Below are 23,955 nucleotides of genomic sequence, written 5' to 3'. Positions count from 1 at the left end.
CCTCTAAGCTTGAGAAATGCTCATTAAAATTACAGTTGTCCACCACATAACCATTATGACCTGCAAATTCCCCAGCCAGGTCCATTCTGACAAGATTCTGTATCATGTAATGCAAAATGCATATTTATCCTTTATTTAAAAGTGTTGTTATGGCATATTGACTCCTATCACCAGGCCATACTCTGGAATTGATGAGACGATTGCAGATGATTGTGGCATCCATCACCTGAATTTCATAGAGTGGCTTCCACTCTTGATTTTCAATTGCAAAAACCTACTAAAGATGTGTTGTTTCACAGCTTGGAGCTCTAAATCACAGGAGTTAAAGTGCATATTGGAAGAGTAAATTGTTGGGTTCTTTTTACTTTAAATTGAACGAAAGTCATAATTGGGGTACAGAAGAAATAATAAATCTCCTTCCTGGAACAAATAGCAGCTCTCATGGTTTCCAACAACAAAATCAGGAAGAAAGGCCTAAAGACATGAATGTTTAAACAAACAAGTTGAACATCTTAAAGAAGAAATAACAGTGGGAGTTCGGAAAACTGTTGCCAACTTTCCAAGAAAGCCTCCTTTGTTTGTTTGGGTTGGTTTTGTGCAGGAAGGAGGTAGGGGGAGAGAAGTCATTTTAAATAAAGGCTTCCTAACCATGTCGGTTGAGGTAGGAGACCATGCTTTCATACTGGTTGCATGCAGAGAAATAGTTATTTTAAAATTTTAAAGGGGAAGCTGTTGAAAAATAAACAAGGGGCAGAAAAACATAGAGTAATAACAACCTAAGAGCAGAACCTCTGAAATTTGAAGCTTTGGGGAAGAATAAACAACCAAAAATATGCCACTGGTTGATGTTTCCCTACAGTAAGAAAAGTTCAGGAACAGGACATCACCCAAATCTCTTATTCATGCCGTCTATTCTCCTCGGTGTCCAGAGACTCAACTATGTCCACAGTTGTATCTGCATTTCTCTTGTGGGCAACGTGAGCTTTGGTTCCTGGAGTCTGTGCTTTATACACTGTTCTCACAGTGTATCTCCTTCCTCCATACTTCTGTGATAGCCAAAAGCCTACATGCAGCCTTCTGTCTTGGATGTAGATCTGTCTTCCTAAGTTAAATGCTTGAGGAAGGAAAGCATAACTATATTGCACGTTCTTTTTTTGCCTCTCTTTCTTTCTTTGTTTCATTTATGACCCTTTTGCAAGTCTATGCCAAACCTTAATCCAACAGAGGTCCAACAGTGACATCTCTGTTAGAGACAGGGCCTGCCACAAGGCTGAAAATACTCCATAAATACATTACTTATTTTTCACATCTAATGCATTCTCTTAAAAGCTCTCCACTTTATTTGGAAGCTGAGCAAAATCCACCCGACTCCACTGTAATATTTCATTAACTTTGGTGGAGTGACACCAGTTCTTTGGTGTGCTATGTTATTTAATACTTAGCTACAGAACCCACTGTCAAATGCCAGCATTCTTTGTAGAAAAACCACTATTCATGTTAAGAATTCACATCGCCATTTAATTATTAATTGTCCTTTAATTGGCTGTCATAAATTCATTTGCCCTTTTATCTGCAACAATGATTCTTTGGAATTGTTATGACTGCCTGCAAGTATGAGTAATGAGTTTGACTTCAATGCAAAGATATTAGAGCAGTGTTGCTGTTACAGCTGAGGTGACTGAAGGAAGACGAGTTGTGGAGGTAGTGGGAGGGTAGAGAAGTTGCAGTCTTCCAGCATTTCAAAGCATGATTATTTCACACCAGAGAACAGCTAGGTGTAGATCAGTCAGACAGAATAGTGACTACGGTTCACGTAAAAGAAAATTACCAGAAAACAATAATAATAAGAACAAAGGAGCTAAAAGGTGCTGCCCATGAAAAAGACCGCTCAGCTTAACTGACAGGTCAGGTAAACTGGAAGGTTGCTGTGCGTAGTTGAACCCTCAGGTTGAGCCATAATTCTGAGATGGTTTAATGCAATTTGATACCAATACACAATATAAATCTGTCAGGTAATGTTTTGTAAAAGCTGCATGTTTTCTGAGTGTATGGCCACAGCGCACTGGCGTCAACGAGAAAAGCTCTTTAGAAAGCAGTCCTGGAAGAGACGGCCTGCCCTCAGAGTCCAGTTCCCCCAGCGCGGGCGGTCTGGCAACAGATTCGTAAGCCCAGAAAAGTCTCACATCCTTTCCTGTCACTCCCGCACATCACAAGACACAAACTCCTCCACAAAACACCCTATAACAAACACAGATACTTGCACAAAATGCCAAAAGCCACAAAAGGATATAGAAACGCATAAAAATAAATCTTTTTAGCTCTAATATATAGCTATAGATATAAAATCTGTAAAAGAATATATTATTCTCTGGTTTCTCTAATAAGTTTTCCACTGGAAAACGTATGCAATGAACATAATAACGTATCCCAGGCCGGTACTAGAACCAGCTGCTGACTTCTGTATGAGCAAGGTGGCGGCCGATTTGATCCAGGTCAGTAATTAGAGCGAGAACATCCAATTGAATTACATAACTTGGCAAACTTCTTCCTTTTCCAGTCTCCTGCATATTCAATGTACCTTACTCGTAGCTACTTGAAAGTACAGGCTTTGGGGGAAGATTTAGCTTTAACTTTGGATTTTCTACATCCTGCTCTGAAATGACCTCACCTCCTATCACCATGGCCTACACGTTCACTTGAAAGAAGCTCCTTTTGTACACTGCAGACTTTTTGCTCGCCTGGATCAGACACAGCTGAGGGCCAGCTGATACCTGGCTCCGTTTGCAAGAAGGCAACTTCCCATCATGCTTGCTGCTACAGACATTGCTCTCCATCTCCAAGGAAACAGGCAGGGACAGACGCTTTTCTTCCTCAGCTGCTTTCCAGAGATGCCCGGGAAGGATGGGGATCCTCTTGCTAGGGCAACATACTGGGATTTTCACATTCTTTCACCACTGTCGCTCCCAAGCTGTTGTGTGACCTTGGGGTGAGTCATTTCCCCTGTTACTTTTTTGTGTTTCTAATTTTTAACTCACTCAGGAGACCTGCTTCCTGTCTTTTTTTTTTCTTTTTCTTTTCTTTTTTTTCCCCCTGATATTACATTTAAAAAAAAATTCAAAACACTGAGATTTTATGGAATTCTGAAGTTCTTCTTCTACTGCTTCTCACAAAGTGAAAATGAAGGGAAAATAATAAACTCTCTAATGTCTGTCATGGGCATCTTCAAAAAACATCCCTGGTGTCCTGAGGGAATGAACAGATCTAAATGCCAGAGAAATTCAAAAACAGAGTGAAACTCTGCCCTGGTATGGGATTTCTCTTTCTTGCAACAAACAGTATTGAAAAAGTTCTTAATTTCTTTATGCATCTGTGTGTGTTGTGGGTGGGGAGCATTGGCTTTAGTTTCATCTTTAAATGAGAGTGTCAGCCTGACACAGGAAAGATTTGGAGGTTTTCCTCCCAAGACATCTTCTCCTGTGTGTTAGGCAGCTTCTGCCTCCAGCCCACCCACCCCCCCGCCCGCCTGCCTGCCTGCCTGGCACCCTGCCATGCACTCCAGTAAACAGCACTCACCACTTTCACACCTCAAAGTGTCGAGAGGCTTCTCTCTTGGCGATGGCAGAGCAAAGAATTTATGCCTGAACACTGCTGAATGATAGGAAGACAGGAAAACTCCACAGAGGCACAAATAAAGAAGCAGCATGGAATCCCCCTCTGACGCTAATCTATTGTTTCAGTCTCATGAGGAAAGCAAGAGATGTCAGACAGCCCAAATCTCCTAGTTCTGGCTTTTGGTCTCGTCTTTTAAAACCTTGATTCTCCACACAGAAGGTGGAGAAGATCCTCAGATCAAGGGGATGCAAAGAGAATTAATTTGTGCTTGATAGGTGCTTGCAAGAGTGCCAGATATCTGGAGTAATGAAAAAATAAATACAATATTGCCAACATTTTGGGTGGATACTGAATTCATCAAGTGAAATTGTCAACATATATTGGAGTAGCTCTTCTGATTTAGTCCTTTCCCCTTTTTACTTCTCAATCCTGCATTGCATGTGTGGGAATCCACTTGCACATGTCCCCACTATTTGTAGCTGCCTCCGTTTTTGGGCACCCTTTACTGGGTTGTGAATATCTGCAGACTTCACTGATTTCAACCAAATTTGTTGTCCTTGAGTGCCTTTGGAAACTGGCAGCCTTGTCAGTGTTTCATGGCATCCATAACCAATAGGTTTTTTTCTAGATTTTTACAGATTTAATGATTCGGTCAAGGAAACATAGAATTTATGTTATTATAAAGCAGGAGAAAGAATCCAGAGTCCAAGCTCCCTGATTTAAACTCAGAAAAGTTTTTCTGAAGTATTTCTAGGGAAATGACACATTTTCTATTTTATTTAAAGGAGAGACAGCGTATTATCATTACCAACAGTAAAAATTTTCAAATGAAAAAGAAGCCATGAATGCACATCCTTCTCCCCAAAACCTTCCCTTCATTTAATGCAAGTTTTACATAACCTAACTTTCCTATACCACTGATACCAGACTTCATTCTTTAGTAATTACTGGAAGTGCACAGAGTCATTAAGCATTAGTGCTTTTTCGTCTCTCTGAAGGATTGAAATTTCCGTGTCTAGGATAAGAGGTATTCTTTGCTTTTGATTCATTTAAACCCAAAGTGTTTTGCACTCAGACCAACTGCAATAATTCAAACAAAGTGCTTTTTCTCAGCAAAGTCTCGGAGTCACTAGCAATGCCAGACTCAGAAATGTTCACTGTCTCAAGCACTTTGTCATGGCAGCAGCTCACATTAGCATCCTGTGGTCAGTCACATTACCTTGCATTATCCTCTCTTCGATTTAGCCTTACACCACCTGCTCATGGGAGCCGATGGCCAAACTTGGCTGCAAGTCGCCCACCAGCAGCTGAAAGCTGTTCGGCTGCATCAAAACCTCCATTTTCCTTAAACTTCGTGTGTTTGGAGACGCGGAGAACGGGAAGCAAAGATTCACATAATGAAAAATGGGTTTTCCTGTAGTTGTGCAAATGAGTTTGAGTTTACATTGATTTGTTTGCGGTTTGTCTTTACGTTGTGTCAAGCTTCCTTGAGGTGCAATATGTAATTTTTGTCTCTTCTCTTCAGGCCAGATTTATCTGCCCTCATTCCCATCACTACATATGTTTTCTGGCTGATTTTAGGGGATTGATTTCCAGAATAAAACACTACTCGCTGTGAGGAAGAAGGGCTGAATGACACCTGCACATGCTCACTCGCTTAAACCCTGCATCGTTCCATCAGTAGACGGAAAGCCCCAGGGGCAGTGCTGTAAGCCTCAGCGCTGCCTCTGCCAGCTGCAGATTTTCCAGCCTTAAACAGATTCGTAGCAATCAGCAGTTCCCAGTTTCCAGAGGGACACGCAGCTACATAGTCCTGGATCATTGCTAGTTTTTTTCATCTGAAAGCTCTTCCCTACAAAAAAAAATAAAAAATAATAAAAAAAAAATGCCGGGGCAAAACCTCACACACTTCAAGAACTGCCTCTTTCCTCAGGTTCCCCTGAGCCTGCACAGTGTCCATCAGCCTGTTATCAGGGCTGCCCAGCATCATGAACTCTCTTTGAAAAGTAAGACCAAAACCAGAAGAAATAAAGCATGGTGGGGGGAGTGGGGGGGTGAGCAGAACAGACTGACTATTCCTTCCAAAAAAGTGATGTTCCAGCATTTTAATGCGAGAGAAGCTTAGATATTCCAAAAGCTTTACAACAGACATGGGTTTTATTCTTTTTTTTTTCCTTGTGGATATAACATCTTTGTTGAAAAATGGTTGGTATAAGAAAAAAGCACTTCTGAAAAAAAAAAAGCCCTCTGAAATTACTGACTTTTGCAATATGGTCTATATTTTTAGTGCAAATACAAGGCTAATTTATTACAGCAAAATGCATGGCACTGCAAACACATAAGGAAGTAAGAAGAAAGAAAAAAAGTATGTGTTTATTCCACACAACAAAATGGAAACTATTTCAACTTTCAGGAAAATCATTTCCCTGTCTTTTTTTTTTTTCTTTTTCCTGTTACACTTAGATATATCGAACAGTTGTAAATTCTTACACATTTTTGGAATTACAAAGGCTAATCAGAAACCTGAGCTGCCAGGTTATGTAATGCAGGAACGGGAGCAATTGAGATGAGGCAAAGTCTGATGCTTGTGTGGTATTAAGATTATCCAAATAAAAACAACACTCCTGAATTTGCTCATTTTTAATAGTCCTCCAGTATACACGGTGTGAGAAGAAGCGTATTCAAGAGGAAATAATAAACTCTCTAAAGCAGCTGACAGAATATAAAAGGCAAAAGAAAATATTCTCTCTTACAGGTATTTAAAGTAGAAAGCATTAGTTGGAGCTTGATTTGACTTGCAAATAAAAAGAAAATCCATGAATATTAAATATGCACACATACACTCAGAAAAAAAATAAAAAATCACAGGTATGCTACAGGAATGTCATTGAAGTCCTTTCCACTTCAGGCATTTCAACCTATTGATCACTACCGCCTTTTGGCAAAACCCGCACCCACACCCAATATGCAGCGACTGGCACAAGAGCCGGGAGATGATGACTCCTGGTGTAGATCACCGCTGGTGATGATGACTCCTGGTGTAGATGATGGAGGGCAGGTCCCAACAAAGGACTGAAACTCAGAGAAGAATTTGTGTAAAATTAAGGAAAATATCTCACAAATTATGATCCATACAATCTCTGGCTCTGCTTCTAACTCTGCCTAAAAGCATCTCAAACATGCATGTCCTCATAAAGATCCATCTGTCTTGTAATAAGAATTTTAACATCCGTCTCTGACTTAAGCTGGAATAGAGTCAAGGAATGTTGAGGAACCCCAGCTAAGAAACACCTTCATAGGATACCCAAGGATAGATATGATTGTGATCTTTCCCTTAAAATGTAGTAACTCAGTGAACGGTACATTCATCTAAGAGGTGTGGGTCCTGAGCTAAAATCCTTCCTCAGCCTGAGAACTTTCAATGTCATCTGTTCCATCTTGCAGAAGGTGACAATAATTAACAGCTGACACATATGGATCGTATATGGGGTCATGTAGGAATATTACAGGTGAGGTACTTGCCATCATGGTATTTTGGAGCTGCTACTCTCTGAAGACAAGAACTTGGAAGTCAGGGGGCTAGGAAAGATAATAATGTGAAAAAAAAGTGATTGCGAATTTTTGCTGACAGATCAGAGAAAAACATAATTCTGTGTTCTCTCCATCTGATCTGGGCAGTTTAAGCATGTTATATGGTGGTTGTTGAATTACATAAACTGTCCCAGGAAAGCAACTGCAACAGAGATCTATGACAAATGAAGCCCCAGGCTAGAGAGAGACATTTATGCCATTTTTCTCTCCTGTACACATGTACTGAGTAGCAGCATTAAGAAGCGAAATACAAAGTACCCAGAATAGACCGAAGTTGAAAAAGATTAAACTTCTGTTCTGTGAAGTGAAGGATGTGGGCTGAAACCCTTTCTGACTGAAAGGGGCAGTGAACTGAGTCTTCTGCTTTCATGTTTTCTTCAGCCACCACTAAACAACGTGAAAGGTGAGTAGTGCCACAGCACAGTTTTAAAAGGCAGCAGTGAAGTTTGATCATATTTTTCAAAGAGAGGGAGGCTATTTCAGCAGGCTCCTTTTATGCAAGGACAGGTTAAATATTTGTACATTCTTAATGCAATGACTTGGCATATGCATCTCGCTCTGGCATTTGTACAGGGAGTAATCCTTCAATGCATCAGGTTTACTCTGTCTCCTTACAAGTCTGTACAAACTGAGGCACCTTGCTAGATGAATAGTACTGACTGCCTAAGGCCCAGCTGGTCAGAGATGTCGGAATATGAAGAAGACAGTGAAAGGACCAATGAAAGAGGCTTCAGAGCAAACCAAACCCACATTTAAAGTGTAGCAGAAATAGAACTGTGTACTATCTTGTCATTCATTAAGCAGCTTTGAAGACAGACAGACAAGTAATGCACTAAACTTAGCGCTGTCAAATAACCTGTTTGGTGGGCGCAGTCATCTCTCTGTAGTCCTCCCTTCCTCTAAACTGCAGGGAACTTACACAAGACAGAGATGACTTGCAAGACCAAAAAGGTGCCAAATGCTAGAAAACAGGACCCCATTTTCTGTCTCTCTATGCTCTAGGATCCTTGGTGCTGCTGAATAGCAACAGCTGGAGCATGGACACGCAAGCTTGGGCACCTCTACTGCTGTATCACCACCTCCTCTACCCGTGACAGTGAATGTAACACCTCTAATGTGGTCATGCTTCAGCTCTGATGTAAACCTCACAGGTGGGAACTGGAGCTTTCCAGAGTTTTAAGGATCGTGGTACACCTCTGTTGAATACTCTATCCCTAAGAGAGAGTTTCATGGTCCACTGGCTCATTTTTGTCAAAGATGCTCTGTACTTACGGGTACTCAGATTTAATCTCAGCAAGTTTAATTTTGTTTTGATACTTGTGGAACAACTCCCAGATGAATTTCAAAGGGCATATTTATGTTTTATTTTGTGTTATCCCTCTTCTTCTGTGCAGCGTGTGTGGCATAATTACTTTGCCCATTTGCCATGCTCAAGCGGTTGGTACAATTTTGCTGGCTCTCAGTGTCTCCATTTGTTTAACATTTCTTATGCTAAAAAGCCCTAATATTGTATTAGATTCAGTTCTGTGGCAGGTTCACTAGGTCAGTGGTGGGACTTCATTATATCAGATTTCAATATAATACTGAACTGCTTTTGCTTAAGCATGTTCCACCTTCCAAGAGGCAAACGCTCCCATTTTCTCCATTTTTTTCAACTATAACAGGCTCGAAAAATGTCAAACTAACACTGCTCTGAAAATACATGTAAACATAACGCCCCATTTCAGAACTACAAGGTAACAAATCAGATTTTTGCCCCAGAAAAATAGCTACAAGAAATACACAGAATAAATGAAGCCAATGACTGTATGCATTTATTTCTAAAGCAGTTTCACTGGAGCACTTTGTGCAACAGTAATTAATAGTAGCATTGTGCAACAGAGTGGGAGAAATAGGAGAAACGTATTTTGAGCAGTTATGCAAATTAAAGGACTGATAAGTTTGTTGCTGAGATATTTGTAACTCGGTTTTGTTCAAGAACGTTCAGGTGGATGCACTGATATTCATCACAATGTGGGCAGAAAACAAAAGCTTCCCAGATACTGTAAGCGTGCCAGAATAGTCTCAATGGGACTGCTCTCACAAACATTTTGGAAAGCTCTCTTTTCAAAAAAATCACTTTGCTAGTGGATTATATCGTGTTGTGGCCATGTCTCATCCTTGCATGTGATTAGATTTAGTGGGTCAGTGAAAATGATTTTGGGCCACAGAGAAGTTGTGCCCTGTCTGCATCATGATGGATGGTCAAAGGAGGAACAGAGGGAAATATAACACTAATCTGAGAATGATTACAGAGGATGAGTCATTTATACTTTTAATGCTAGAGGCTAGGAACTTCCAAAGCCTGGAGGCTTGACTCAGTTTGCAAAAAGCAGGTGGTTTATAATTTATAAGGAAATCAGGGGGGATGGGCTGGGGGAAGGAGGGGATGGGGAGAGAAAGGATTTTCTTGTTTTAGATATATGCCATGCAAGGATAGTGACATGTCATATATAGATAGGCCATGGATAATCTACTATGTTTTCCTCAAGAAGATAAGTCTAGAAGTAAAGAAGATCTTCCTACTAAAGACAGTTTGGTATCAGAGCAGAGAAAAAGATGGATTCTTCATCATTGTGTACTTTAAACAAGTGGTTGAAGCAGTCTTTGTCAGAGACAGTTAATAAACATTGAATTTGTCCTCAAAACATTGTGTTTACCTCTGTGACTGGATTCTATAGCATGAGCTATATAGCATTTTCCAAATAGGATTTCTATGTATAGGAGATGCAAATGGATTCAGAAAGGAATGGGAGCATGGCGTTCAAGCTGAACCAAGACAGACAGTGTAACATTATTCCCTTTTGATTATGCAGTGCTTGTGCCAACTCTGAATGCCTGATGGAGCAGATATTGCATGGAAAGCTTCTTTCATCCAGTTTATTACAGCTGTGTGGCAGCTTGGTGGATGTCGCACCTTCAGAGCAAGAGCTGAGGCATTTACAAATGGATGACTGTAAGCATGTTCGTCGATTTGAAATTAAAGCCAAAGGTGTGAGGGTTGTTTTCAAAAACGACATGATTTATCTTGATCACGCCATCAGGAAGATGTGCCTGCTGATAAAAAAGGGCATATTTAAGAATTTAAGGAACTTGCTCACGCTTGTTATAGAAAGTTTGTTGGTTAATCTCCAGCAGGATTTTTGCACAGTGATTAATGAATAAAAGTAAGTAATTATCTCCACCCACCAACATCACAGCCGGATAGGGTAATACATGTGGATACCATTCAAACTTATTGTTCCATTTATGTAATATTCATGATTCATAATGATTTAGAAAAAAAAAAAAGTAATTGCAATCAAGAAAGCTCAAGCTATAAAGTGATGAGCAGCCTCCTTTATTCCCTTCCTTTTCTCCTCCCCCTCCCTTTTCTACAGCAAAAGGGAATGGAAAATGAATGCCACTAAGCTATCACTAAGAGGTGCTAAATGCCTAATTAATGGCAGTTGTCTGTTTTTGTCACACTAATAAGCCAGAGAATAAAGAATCATCTCCAGGATACTAGAGATCAGGAAGATAAAGAAAGGGCACAAAGGTCGATAAAGTATAGTCCATATGTTGTTTGGCTCATATATTAACAAAATAGTAAGAGGAGAGCAGTTTTCCAGCCACCTAACTTTGAAAATGACCTTACAGAGCAAAACCTCTACTTCCTGTTTAATGGTGTTATTAAATACATTATTTATATCATCTTAAGGACTCATTGTATGTAGTGATGAGGTAACCGCTGCTGCTGCTGACTTGGGGTGCAGGATGCCTTTGTGGTGCACAGTGACCTTGAGCTGAAAATGACACAAAAGATGGATGGAAGTTGAACAAGATAAATATGCAAAATTTCAGAGGAGAAAATCAGGAAAACTCATTTTTTTTTCCATTTTTAGGCACCACCAACTGAAAAACACTGTGTTCTTTACATTGTATGCTAACAGGTGAGTGCTGAACCCAATGCCATAGAGTAAACTGTGTCTCTCTAAAACTCTTGGAAAGTAGTGAGTCAACTTCCTGAACTGCCTGGGCAAACGTTCACTCTTGAGACAGTCAATTTGTATCAGTTTCCAGTGATACATAATAAAATTAGCCCAAAACATTGAACTCAAGGTATGGGTAAACAACCACCTGTAGCTGTTTTACCATAAGGTATAGACCGTCCTCTCAACAACAGTCACTGGCTGTAAAATCACCCTGGTTGGAAGAGACCTCAGGAGATCTCTAGCTCAACCTCCTGCTCAGAGCAAGGTCAGCTGAGGTATCAGACCTGATTGCTCAAGGCTTTGTCCATTCAGCTCTTCAAGGACTGTGTGTACCAATATTCAGGCTCTATATCTGTTGCACGTATGAAATAAAATATGTTCATTTAAATTAAGATATTTTCAGTTAACTTGTTTTACCTTGTATTTGCAATGGGATAAAAGCATGCAAAAGAACCACATTAACTTCAATGCTTCCCATATTTCTAGACGGACTTACCTGTACAAACAATATTTGACTGAAGAGACTGTTGTCCCAGCTTACAGCTTATAGATGCTACTGGAAAAACAGGAAAGGAACACTACGATAATTGAAGCAAACCTACAAGCATCCTATGGGCTAGAATCAGGTTCTTACAGAGTAGCCTTCATAAATTTAGTTGTGTCTTTAAGTACGGTTGCAGAGTAGCTTTAATTTTTAATACTACATATTGAGTACGAAATAGATTCTATTGGTGTTAGCAGTCCCTTTTTGCAGGGACGTGGTCTCATAACTATTGAATGTGCCAAAATATGTCTCTACTACTAAGCTATACGTACAGCAGTAGCTATCATGTGGACATGGAGAGACTATGTGTCTGAAAGAAGAGTTGGCTAGCAGTGTATTTCTATAGTGTGTACATTTTTAAGGCAAGGTAGGTCCCTCTAAAGAAAGAAAAAGTATTACCCAAGACTGTTTGGGACAGTTCTAAGAAATTATCCTTTATTTGACAAAATGCAATTTCATCAAAACTTTTCTTTTTTTTCTTGAAGCAAACTATATATCAGTTTTGTCAGAAAAGGCATTTGGGTGTAGGCAGGATTTCTTGTCAAACTGAAGAAGAATAAGGATAAGGGACACAGAGACACTGTCAGCTATTCCAAAGACCCATTAGTTCAGTGGAAAAGAGATACCAGGCGCTTGTATTCATGAGACAAGTATGTAAATTTATGTGGTCTAGATGCTATAAGATAGCAACATGTGATACCACTTCCTTTGGCTACATTTTTATTTGTATCAGACCTTCTAAAGGGAGTTCAAGAAGAACCTGAGCTCTAGACATCCCCCCTTGAGATAGTGTCTGAACCACTTAGGTGCTGATATCATGAAATCTTTTGGAAATCTGATAAATTTACCTTACATAAAATTGAGTGAATGCTTGTTTGAACATATTAGGACTTACCTTTCAGTCTGTTCTTTTCCAATATCCTAACCAGCAGACTTGCCTGGGAGATGTCTGCCTTCCTTCCCTCCCTTCCTTCCTTCCTCCCTCCCTCCCTTCCTCCCTCCCTCCCTTCCTTCCTCCCTTCCTCCCTTCCTCCCTTCCTCCCTCCCTTCCTCCCTTCCTTCCTTCCTTCCTCCCTCCCTTCCTCCCTCCCTTCCTCCCTTCCTTCCTCCCTTCCTCCCTTCCTCCCTCCCTTCCTCCCTTCCTTCCTTCCTTCCTCCCTTCCTTCCTCCCTCCCTTCCTCCCTTCCTTCCTTCCTTCCTCCCTTCCTCCCTTCCTTCCTCCCTTCCTCCCTTCCTTCCTTCCTTCCTCCCTTCCTCCCTCCCTTCCTCCCTTCCTTCCTCCCTTCCTCCCTTCCTCCCTCCCTTCCTCCCTTCCTTCCTTCCTTCCTCCCTTCCTTCCTCCCTCCCTTCCTCCCTTCCTTCCTTCCTTCCTCCCTTCCTTCCTCCCTCCCTTCCTCCCTTCCTTCCTTCCTTCCTCCCTTCCTTCCTCCCTCCCTTCCTCCCTTCCTCCCTTCCTTCCTTCCTTCCTCCCTTCCTCCCTTCCTTCCTCCCTTCCTTCCTTCCTTCCTTCCTTCCTTCCTTCCTTCTTTCTTTCCTTCTTTCTTTCCTTCTTTCATATTTTTCACAGTTAATGTTGTTTTGAAGTTTGTCTCTATATGCACAGGTACTATTCTTCAAATTGCATGCATTTTTGCAAAGACAGAAAAAACGCGTCCTGCCCTGCTCTGATATTAACTGGCTGGTACCTCAGTTTTGATCCCATTGTTGCTCTCTGCACATAAATCTTGTGTAGTCAATAGGATTTGTGTGCCTGAAGGAACGCATGATCAACTGCATAGAGAAGCATAAAATAGATTTTTGTGCTTCAGATCCTTAAAATGTTTTTGTCGGGAAATAATTCCCAAAGCCGTATTTGGCTAATATTTCTTTCCCTTCACTGAACTTATATTTTTTTGCCTGCTGAACGATATGAACTTTCATCTCATTTATCAAGTCTTTTGGTCTAAATTTTACCTTTCCTTCTATATTCTGAGTTTGCTGTATTTTAACACTTACTTTGACGTCTTTATTTTAACATCTTGCCATGATGCATTCTCTTGCCAGAAGTTTGTATACAGCAATGCTAATTCACCAATCATTGATTCAGGTAGGTTATTCTAAAGTAATCCAACACAAAACCATAACATGGCACGTTGAAGCAATCTGGAAATAGGCCAAAACAGTTAAAGTAAAGGAATATAGTAATCATGTATAATAGCTAACAGTGCAAAAAAATTGTTAGCATGCTTTGCCAGTGATGTACCTCTACATGTACTAGCTATGATGCCTCTGCACATGTGATGCATCTGTTGCAAATGGCGTGAAATTCTCTAGGCTATACTAGGCAAATTGGAGAACCTGCAGTGTAAAAACCAGAGAGGTCTTTAATGAATATGAAATATATTCAACAACCTGGCCAGAGGAAATGCTTCCTCCAAATGTCCTTATCTGCCATTTGGCTGGCTTCCTTTTGGTTGGTTATGTCCCTTCTTAGTGATACCTACCAATAAGCCTGAGTGTTATTGACAATTATTTTTGGAAGTGGTTAACCTCTTGAACTGATTTTTTGTAGGAGTAGGTTGCACATATTAGTTATAAAAAAATTCTTAGAAATTTAGTTCTTTGTGTTCAGCTTTTAGACAGTGGCAAACCCCATAATGTGTGCTGCAAGAGAGGAGAAACTGAACTTTTCAATTCATATGTTTGTGTTGCTTATTTTAATGTTACCCTCACATCTTTTTTTCTGAATCTTTTCTCTTTCCAATAAATTACTTCTGAAGGGGGGTTACCAAAACTGGTCACAATGTTCAAGGTGACTGCACACCAGTGACTTAGGCCATGGCATTATAATACTTCAAGCCTTAAACCCTAACCCTCTTTTAATACATCTTGACATTTTGTTTGCTTCTTGATCACTGCTGCGAGCAGATGTTTTCATGGAGTTGTCTACAGTGACAGCAAGATCTTTTTCTTGAATGATTGCAGTTAATTTATAACTCAGCTATGCGTATGAGCAGTTGAATTGTCCTTTCCAGCGTGTATCACCTTGAATTTATCCGCAGTGAATTTCAGCTGTCACAAATGCTGTGCAGATAGTTTAGTCTGGCCATCTAGAATTCTCCAAAGTCTTATTTATTCTTGGCTGATCTAAATTATGTCACATAAAATACACTTTTCCTGGCAAAAAAAAATGTTTTTCTGCTAAAGGCCTTGTTCCAGATTATTAACAATATTTATTGCTATTTGTCTCAGCTAATGCCTAGACTATGCAAGATATTTTCCATGTCAAAAAGAAAGCAAGAGCTATCCTCCAAGGAGTTCAGCTATTCAATGCAGTTTTGGGGCAATGGATCCACAACATAACTGGAATATTCAGGATGATGTTTATCTACACCTTGTTAAAAAAAGACAAAAAAACCCCAAAAAACCATTAAAAAACCAACAAAAAAAATCCCAAACAAAAACCACCCAAACAACCAAGGCAAGCTATAATTTCTAACAACTTTTTTGGGCAAACCCAACTGTTCCCAGATACACTTCAGGCTACTCGGTGTACACAGCTAGTAACCCTGCAGGCAACATTGCAGAGTTTCATTCTTGTTGTGGATTCCTGTGACAATTGTCCTTCTGTGATGAAATGTGACTATCAAGTCTGGCCCTTTTTTGTCTTTTTACCAGTTTTTAACCCCAGGCAGAAATTTACCCTATGACAGATTAGTTCCTTATGCAGCTTTTTGCAAGGAATGCTGTTAAAACATTTTTAATAAATAATGTTAACTGCATCTCCTCTAACCACTATTTTAACAACATCCTCCGGCTCAGATTCAGCAGTCAATCCATATTTAGCAGAACACTTCACTACAAGCTAAAAACTCAACACATGCCACAGTGCTTTGCTGAAGAGAGTTGGACTTAAGGATGGGTCTTTGAGCAACCTGGTCTACTGGGAGGTGTCCCTGTCCATGGCAGGGGGGTTGGAACTAGGTGATCTTTAAGGTCCCTTCTAACCCAATCCATTCAATGATTGTACGATTCTATGTTTTTGGCTTTGCTGAACAGGGGATTTACAGAGTAGACTAAGCAGAAGCTGAGAAGAGACTTTCACCTTCAAAGTACTCTTTATATTGTTATCTTAATCTCTGAGACGTCGTCTTTTTTTTTTTTTTTACATCACAGCCAGCTGCTATATATGTAACACATTGATTGTAATCCTCCTGGGACATTGACTGTTTTGCTTTGCTACCTGCCTGCCTCACACTTAGTTCAAGAAAACACTGACCCCCACTTGGGTTTTCTAGATGAAACGCTGTAGATATCTACAGTATTATCTATACACTACTGCTAGTAACCTAGTATCTAGTAGCCTTTCCAGTAATTTGGAAAAGCAGACAACCCACTTGTGTGCTTGATTACTATTTGTAAGTGTAATAGCTTCATGGAAGTGAGATTGCCACATTCCACTCTTGTACAGCCTCGGTGGAAAAGTGGCTATCCATTTTGCCTGAAAGCAACATGAAAAGTGTTCATTCTTCTGTAGCTAATTCCCAGTGAGAGAAAGTTTCAATATGTCACTTCTGCCTGCAGAAGTCTAACATTCACGATAGCCCACAGATTACCCAAACAGCTTCCAGATGTAGTTCTGTTTCTTCCTTATTTCCCCGGTTTATGCCATACCAATATTCTGCAAATTATTTCAATGTCTGGCAACACAGAAGATTGATGTAGATCAGCGTTCTCAATTTCCCCCATCACCAACTTGGCAACGATAGCAAAACAGAAGAGCCTTTTACAGCACTGAATGAAGAATAAATCTATAAAAATTTAATTAACCTCTGCAGAGCTTATTGAATCCTAACCGAGTTTAATCACAGTTTTTCTAAGTTAGGAAATGCTTGGCATATTTTTGACTCTTGTACAATAGTTTGAGTTGGCTATATATACAAACCAAATTTGTAAAATGAAATTAATAGATGCAGTTGTTAAGATTTAGTGGTGTAGGAATTGCCACCTACCTGTACAAGCAAAAAAAAAGCATTTCTACTATAAATACAGATTTTATTTATTTTCCTAAAATACAGATAACTAAAAAAGAAGAAAAACAAAATCTAAAAAGGTGACATGAATCAATGCATGGAAACAAAATAGTAACATACTTTATTTTCTACTGACTGGGCTTAACATGGCTTGTACTCTTTTGGTTCCACAGATGTCATTGTGAGTTATGTCAGTTCGTGCTGAAAGAGTGGATTGAAAATGAGTTGGTCTGGATTGATCCATCCCCCTCCTCTGTTTCAAGAGGATTAAGTTAAACACCTTTACTCCAGAACTAAAAACCTATCAAAGCTACCTTTGTTATTTATGGTTGTTTAAGGCTGTCGCATCTCCATCTCAAGGTCATTGGCCAAGATAGCGTGTACAAAGCAGGGTGGGGGAGAAGATGTTTTGGCATTGAGAGAATAGCTCTGAGAATTGAAGAAGACAATTGACTCAGAGAGAAGTATGAGGAAAGAATGAAACAGTGCTGGTCAGCCTAGTGGTGCAGGCAGGATGGCTCTACTGAGCTGCTGGAAAGGAGCCAGGATGCAGCTCCTTGCTATGGGGACAGACAGATAGGCATCGATAGGCAAAATCTTCTTTCCTACATGTATTCTGTCCCCTTCATCCAAGCTGTAAGTGAAATATTACTACTTCTGATGTATTGGTGCCTCTCTTTAACAAAGTGGAAAGAGGTTCTTGGACCTGCTTTTCTTCCTTTACAATTAAATCCTCGTCTAAGTGTTTTTCTCCTTTTCTAGAAGCCCGCAGGAAGAATCCTAGCCTGCCCCACACTGCTGACATTGGATCTTGAAGTCAGACAGAAAAGTCTCCTGCTTTAAAGAAGTCTCACGAAGAAGCCACATGTGACAATCAAAGAACCATGAATTTAAAAAGGATCTCAGGTGAGTTCTTAGTCTATTGGTCTGGCTTTCTGCAAGAAGGATTTCCTTAGAATTATCATAGAACAGCAGTTCAAGAACCACAGAGGGATTCAGTCAGTCATTCATTACCCATTAAATGTTGTCACCCCAAGGGAAAAAGCAAGGCATTTTTCCATTTAAAAATATTGGGCGACATAATTGTCCCTTCCCTCCTCAGAGGTTTGAGGGAGCAAAGTATTTATACTTTTGGAGGTGGTCTGAGAGGAGCAACCCCTCAATAAAAATCTGGCCCAGAGCTTCTCATACACAGTTTCTGGGTCTGATACCCACCTTTCTCCTCTCTATTTTTGGCTTTGTTTCTTATGATGTGTTTATGTTTTTATCATTTTGTTTTTCTGCAGACATTTTAGCTTCTCTTCCTGATTTCTTTAAGTAGGATTTTAAGACTAAAATAAGGATACATAAAAGCTGTCATTTTTCCTCATTTTCACCATTAAAAAAAGATTACAGTTTTTGTCTTTTTGAATTAACTCCACTTTTTGACTAAGATAGATTCATCATAAATTTTTATTTGTTTAAAGAAAAAATAAGACATTTTTTTTTCCATACATGAACTCACTTGTTATCTTCAAGACTTAGGATGTAGGCTCAGAATATCTATAAAGACCATGTAAAACTACAGAGTAAATATCATGGCCAAAAAGTTCATTTCTTTGCCACACTTTGACTTTCTTTAATATAGTAAAAGGTCAGATGAGTAGTAAATTCACAGAGGCCAGGACACTATGCTTGTAAATCTTACCATCTTCATGTAGAAGTGAAATATACTTGCTTTTTTTTCCTGCTTTTTCACCCCTCCATAAAAATATATTAATTTATTAAAAGACACCCAGCCTTCACATACCCTAATTAATAACATTCTAAAAAAGAAAAACTGATCCCACAACCCTTTGAAAGAGAGGTACTTCGCTGCACATGCTTGTCCTGCTACAGAGACAGGAGAATAAACATAACAAATTATATTATGTTGCTCAGTGTGGTGTTGGAAAGTGTTCTGATGTTACGGAGGTGGTCTCAGCATCTATATAGAAGACTCCAAAATGGAAGAAAAGTGATCTTGGACTAGTACTGAAATTTCAAGTCTACTCATGAAACACACATAACATTTTTTCCCCTTTCAAGATACTTATTTCAAGAGCTGCTGTTCACATCATGCAGTGTTTCTCGTCTCTGTCTAATCAGAAATGGAAGATTTTCAATGCTGAGATGTCTTATTTCAGATCATCAGCTGGCAAAAATCATCCAGTCTCCATTACATACCTATTTACACCAGCTGAGGTTCTGACCACAGATGTTCACCCGCCAGTGAGCGGTAAACGAGCATTCATGTGAAGCAATAAGAGTAACCTAAAAGCCAGAGAGCCCTCTATAAACTATTCATGAACAGAACAAAAGAAATGCTATACGTTCCTATACTCAGAAGCTCTTAACTTTTGGACAAGTCTATAACACAGGGAAGAGGGAAGCAGGGCCATCCACACTTGCAGTACTCCGTTACTTGTGATTAGGGAAAACAGATTAAACATGGCTCAGAGCTTTTAGTGACTCATTTTTCATTCCATATGTGCAGTCATGTGCTTCAGTTACCATTAGTCTAACTGGAAAGGATGAAGAGATAGGAGAAATATAAGCTAATGTTTGAAAACCCTTTAATGTAAGATAAGCTAAAACAGTGTTTTCTGTAATTGGAGGACACCATACATTATATGTCACAGAGTGGGATTTAGGGGTAGATACTGGGCCTGTTATGGAGCTGGAGATCTTTGTTTTGCAATGACAGAATTCCTCAACTTGCTTAGAGGCTCTGTGTATTATAAGAGACTTGATTTTCCACCTGTGTAGAAACAGTATTGTTCATTCTTCATCCAAGTGAGAGCACCCTAATCTCAGGCAAGAAAAATTCCGTGTTTAGGCAAAATGGAGAAAAAGCCCTAGAAGCTTTACATGGTAAGGTTAAAAATAATACAGTGGCTGCTTGAGGCCATTTAGAGATTTTGAAAGTTGGAAGGAACTCAGGGAGAGAAATAGACTAAAGGGTACAGTGCAGGTGAGGAAGGCATAAAAATGCAATTTATCATCTGCTTATGAAGTTCATTTAATAAATATCAACACCAGGTGGGTTTTTAAATGAGACATGCATATATTCCTCATCCTTTCCAGCAAAACATCATCAGCCTTCACAGTAGTTTAGTGCTGGATGCAAGTGCATTAGAATACAGGATACCGCCACTTCTCAGTATATCAGATATATATACTCACATTTTGTAGTAATGGTCATAACCATGGGCTAAAGGACAAATAGGTTTCAATGGGTCTTTTAAAATTCCATTTTGAATACTGCCGGGAAATGACGAATGTGCAATCTAGTTGCAGGCAGAGCTTGGGAAAGGAAAATGTATTATCCAAGCATGCATTTAGCTCAGAAAGGGCACTGAATATTCCTAACGCTTCTGAGCAATAGCAGGAGATTAGCTCACTACAGGCTGTCAAGGACTTGTCAATTTATAATGTTTAATTGTATATATCTTATGTTATAATTACACCTCGTTAGTAGCCTTGGTTGTTCTATTGACGAGTCATTTTAATGATTCCCATTTCCAGATAAACCATAACCAAATAAAAATTACCTATTAAGATGATTATCTTTGCTAGTAGAAAACAATTTAGCCCAAGTTTTTTTTTTTAAGGGGCTGCTAATTATTTATTCTTTTCTGCTTACTTTAACAGGGTATTTTTGCTGACAGTAAACATATTTTCTATCCTGGCTCTTAGCCAAAGAAAGGAAAAAGCTGGAGGGTAAAAGGAGAGAGAACCTTGGTAATTGATCTGTAGCCTTCATGAGCATAAAGGCATAATAGCGATCTATCACTTTATTCTGCATTCCCCAGGTAGGAAAAACGGCCATTACTAGGAGCAAGGATTGCCATACCTGGTGATACATATGAAGTATAACCATTGCGGTCAGTTGGCTGTCATTGCTATGAACATGGTTCCTTTCCAAGCCAAATTTAATTTCGTTTTCCATACGTTGGAACTTTTCCCAATTTCCTTTTGTTACTCAAAGCACCATAACTCGGGATTCATAGGTTGCCTTCTATTGCTTCTTAGTCACTTATTACGGAGAAAGGCACTTTTACTATTAGATGCTTTATTTAGGAATTAAGTGTTTAGTCTTCATTCCAAATGTAAGTGATAGATGGAGGCAGATAACTAGCTTGGATGTTCTTCCCTTTGTAGTCCCCTTGGGCCATAAACTATGCATTAGTACATAAGTTAAGTGGAGTAAATTTCTGTTTCATAAGAGCTTATCAAAAAGTCCCATTTAAGATCGGGGTCTTGCTAAGCTAAGTATGGTATAAACACACAGGAGGAGATGGGCCTGGCTTACCCAAAGAAGAAACAGAGGTACAGAAAACTGAAATGGCATTGCTAGTTTTTGACAAAACCTTTGGCTTGGATCTTAAGACTGTCCTCTTTCCACCCCACTTGGCTTTTCTTTACAAGTCACTGTAGGGAAAACAAGAATAGAGTTGATAAGCATACCCATTGGCACCAAGAGGAGACTCAAAATCCTTCTTGTGACCTCTAGAAATAAACTGTCTCAGCAGAAAAGTAAAATAAAAAGTCCACCAAAAAATTAGAAAATAATTAATTATCTCTCTCTGTTTATTTTTATGGTGATCCTTTAGATGCATTCGGCCTTATGCAAATGCGCAGAGGCTCTGATCAGGTCCTCAGACAGTGGAAGTTATTACAGCTTTCAATGGTTCTTGGATCTTTACTTTACAGGAATTACACTGGCTGACGCCAGATGCAGATGCGATCCTTTTTCTAGCTGGCATTCTCATCAGGAAGTATCTCATACCTGTTCAAATGCTACTAAGGGCCTAAAATAGATACACTAAGGTCACACCTGTTCTGCACACAGAAAGGATGGGGTGGAAACTTCAAGGCAATGTGAATAAAAAGGGATTTGTCAGTATTGTTGTGGCTGTCAGTGGGAACTCTGCCTGTCAGATAACACCACAGTCAAAAAACCCCTCACTATATGAGAGATTATCATGGATTTAACTAAGTCAGGTTCTTCCAGAGGAGTCATGAATGAGGAAGTGGAAATGAAGAATGCTAGCATTTGAGTTTTTGGGAGGCTTTGCTGCATTATTTTTAAAGGTAGTAACATGCAGTTACTCTAGTTGACTGTAGCTTTTCCACTGCTGAGATGGTGACTGGGACCAGCAGTGCAAAGTGACTGGGAGACAGAAGTTGAAGACTGTGATGGGGAGGAGGAAGAATTTTAAGTGAAGCCTCAGGTGGGGTCGTTGTATGGCTCTTGTGTAGGGTTTAAAAATAAAGAATATAATTGGGAACCAGGCCGTAGCAAGTGTAAGGTAGGACAGAAGACGGAATAGTGCTTGAGGATTATTTTAATTGTATCCTTCCCACTTGCTTCTGTAGCAGAATTTTGAACATGAAGAAATAAACTGTCTCTGTAGAGATATTGGGAGACACAACTGAGTGGGGCTAGTAGAAGAGAGAGGGATCTCTGTCTCTGTACCAAGTAATCCCTATTGCACTACTCTCCTCCTTTCCACACTGTAAAAGCACAGTCAGGTGTTCCTCTGGATAAATTCCTTTAATTTAGGCCCCAAAGTCATAGAAATTAAGATGCAACTGGGGCACATGTATGTTCTCAGTTAAGTTGAGTCCTAGCCCGTTCCCACGGCCAGACAATGTCTTCAGGAGCAGTGGCACACTCCATAATTTCTCTCGGGGAAGCCTGTACATGTTAGTGTGCCCACAGGCTCTCACCCTTGTGCTCTGGATGCCCTTCAGCTGACCAGCATCTAGAGATTAACAGGACCCTAGGCATAAGGTGTCTCTTCTGAACCCACGTTACAACGGGGCAGCTCTTGTGTTTCAGGTCTTGGTGTGCCTTTGCTGTCCTTATCTCCTGTAACACCAGGGGTCCAGAGTAAGAGCCTCGTTTACCAGGAGGCAAAATATCATGGGATGTGATAGAGCAGGACAAGCCCTCAGAAAGCTGGAGAGCAGCAGAGAACAGCAGGATAAAACTGGGGGTAGCATGGGCCTGCTTTGCCAACAAGCAGCCACTACTTATGATACAGTCTCCTATTAAATAATGATGACTCACTCTCCAGACAGTAATTTATTTATATGCCTTCTTTAATGTTTTGCAAATCACTGCTTTAAATAATGCCCAGCTGGAAGACAGGAAGGCTTGGGAGACAGAGAATCAGCTTGATAGAGAATTAGATTAAATAAAAATGACTTGGAATTTGACAGGGAGTGCACGTGGTTGGAAATAAAAAACCATAACCATCCCCCAAGCAGAAATGCAGTCTCATCGCTGGGACTAGTTGCTGTAGCTTAAGAGACCAAGTTTTCACTGTATGTAGTGAAACAAAAAAATTAAAAAGATAGGAAGAGGAAAAGAGGTATTGGTTTATATTTAGTGACAGCATTTCTTCCAGTCTGGAACACTGATGAGCTTACATTTTTTCAAGCCAGAAGGGACTACTTTGATATCATAGGCTGAATTTTGAAAAATATGGCTATGCCTTGTAAGGATAGACCAGTGGAACCTATAAGAGACAGAAGAAAGTTTTAAAGTGTAATTAATGTCTCAGAAATGTGTATAGCTCAGCTCCTCTTGGCATTTTGCTTTGTGATGATTATTATTTTTAATATATCCTGCTTTTATTGACATTACTTCCATATCTATCCACCTTCCTTTACCCGTGCCTGGATGCACGACCCGCAGTCTGAGCTATTCTCACTGTTCGGAGCTGGTGCTTAAAGCCCAGACAGGGATTTTGTTGTTTGCTGGACAGCAAGAACTTGGCCAACTGCATTCACTCTCTTTATAAGCTAAATTACAGTTGCTACGACAACACGGCCAAACACGGGGAGTCTCTATTGTCCCTCTTTAAAAGGGGTCAGATGTTTCATTACAGATTTAAATGTAAGCAAGGTCATGCCTGCATGGGTGGTGCAGACAGCCCCAACCTCCTCTGCCCAAGCTCTTAGCTGGCTGGATATGAGCCAGCTCCTGTCAGGAAACCATAAAGCTCCTAAGTCTTACACAGTTAGTCTTCTCCAAAAGTACTAATGCGCTAATGTGGTTATGCAACTTCTGGATGAGAATGCAATGAGAGAAACTCAGGTCTTGGTGCATATTGATATAGTACTTCTTTCTCCTCAAATGTTCACATACTGA

General features: G+C 39.9%; 1 long non-coding RNA gene across 2 annotated transcripts in view; it reads left to right on the top strand.

The window, feature by feature from the left end:
• LOC134515782 (uncharacterized) overlaps positions 1-23,955 on the top strand; it is a 78,190-nt gene that overhangs the window by 42,208 nt on the left and 12,027 nt on the right. For both annotated transcript variants that reach the window (XR_010071112.1, XR_010071113.1), the window contains 4 exons: positions 8,206-8,354; positions 10,059-10,198; positions 11,127-11,174; positions 17,535-17,678. This is a non-coding gene — a long non-coding RNA (uncharacterized LOC134515782). The remainder of the gene's footprint in view (positions 1-8,205; positions 8,355-10,058; positions 10,199-11,126; positions 11,175-17,534; positions 17,679-23,955) is intronic.

This window comes from Chroicocephalus ridibundus, chromosome 5, assembly GCF_963924245.1.
Source record: "Chroicocephalus ridibundus chromosome 5, bChrRid1.1, whole genome shotgun sequence".
NCBI classification, from domain to species: domain Eukaryota; kingdom Metazoa; phylum Chordata; class Aves; order Charadriiformes; family Laridae; genus Chroicocephalus; species Chroicocephalus ridibundus.
Note: the sequence above shows the minus strand (reverse complement) of the source record. Positions and strands in the feature narration are given on the sequence as shown.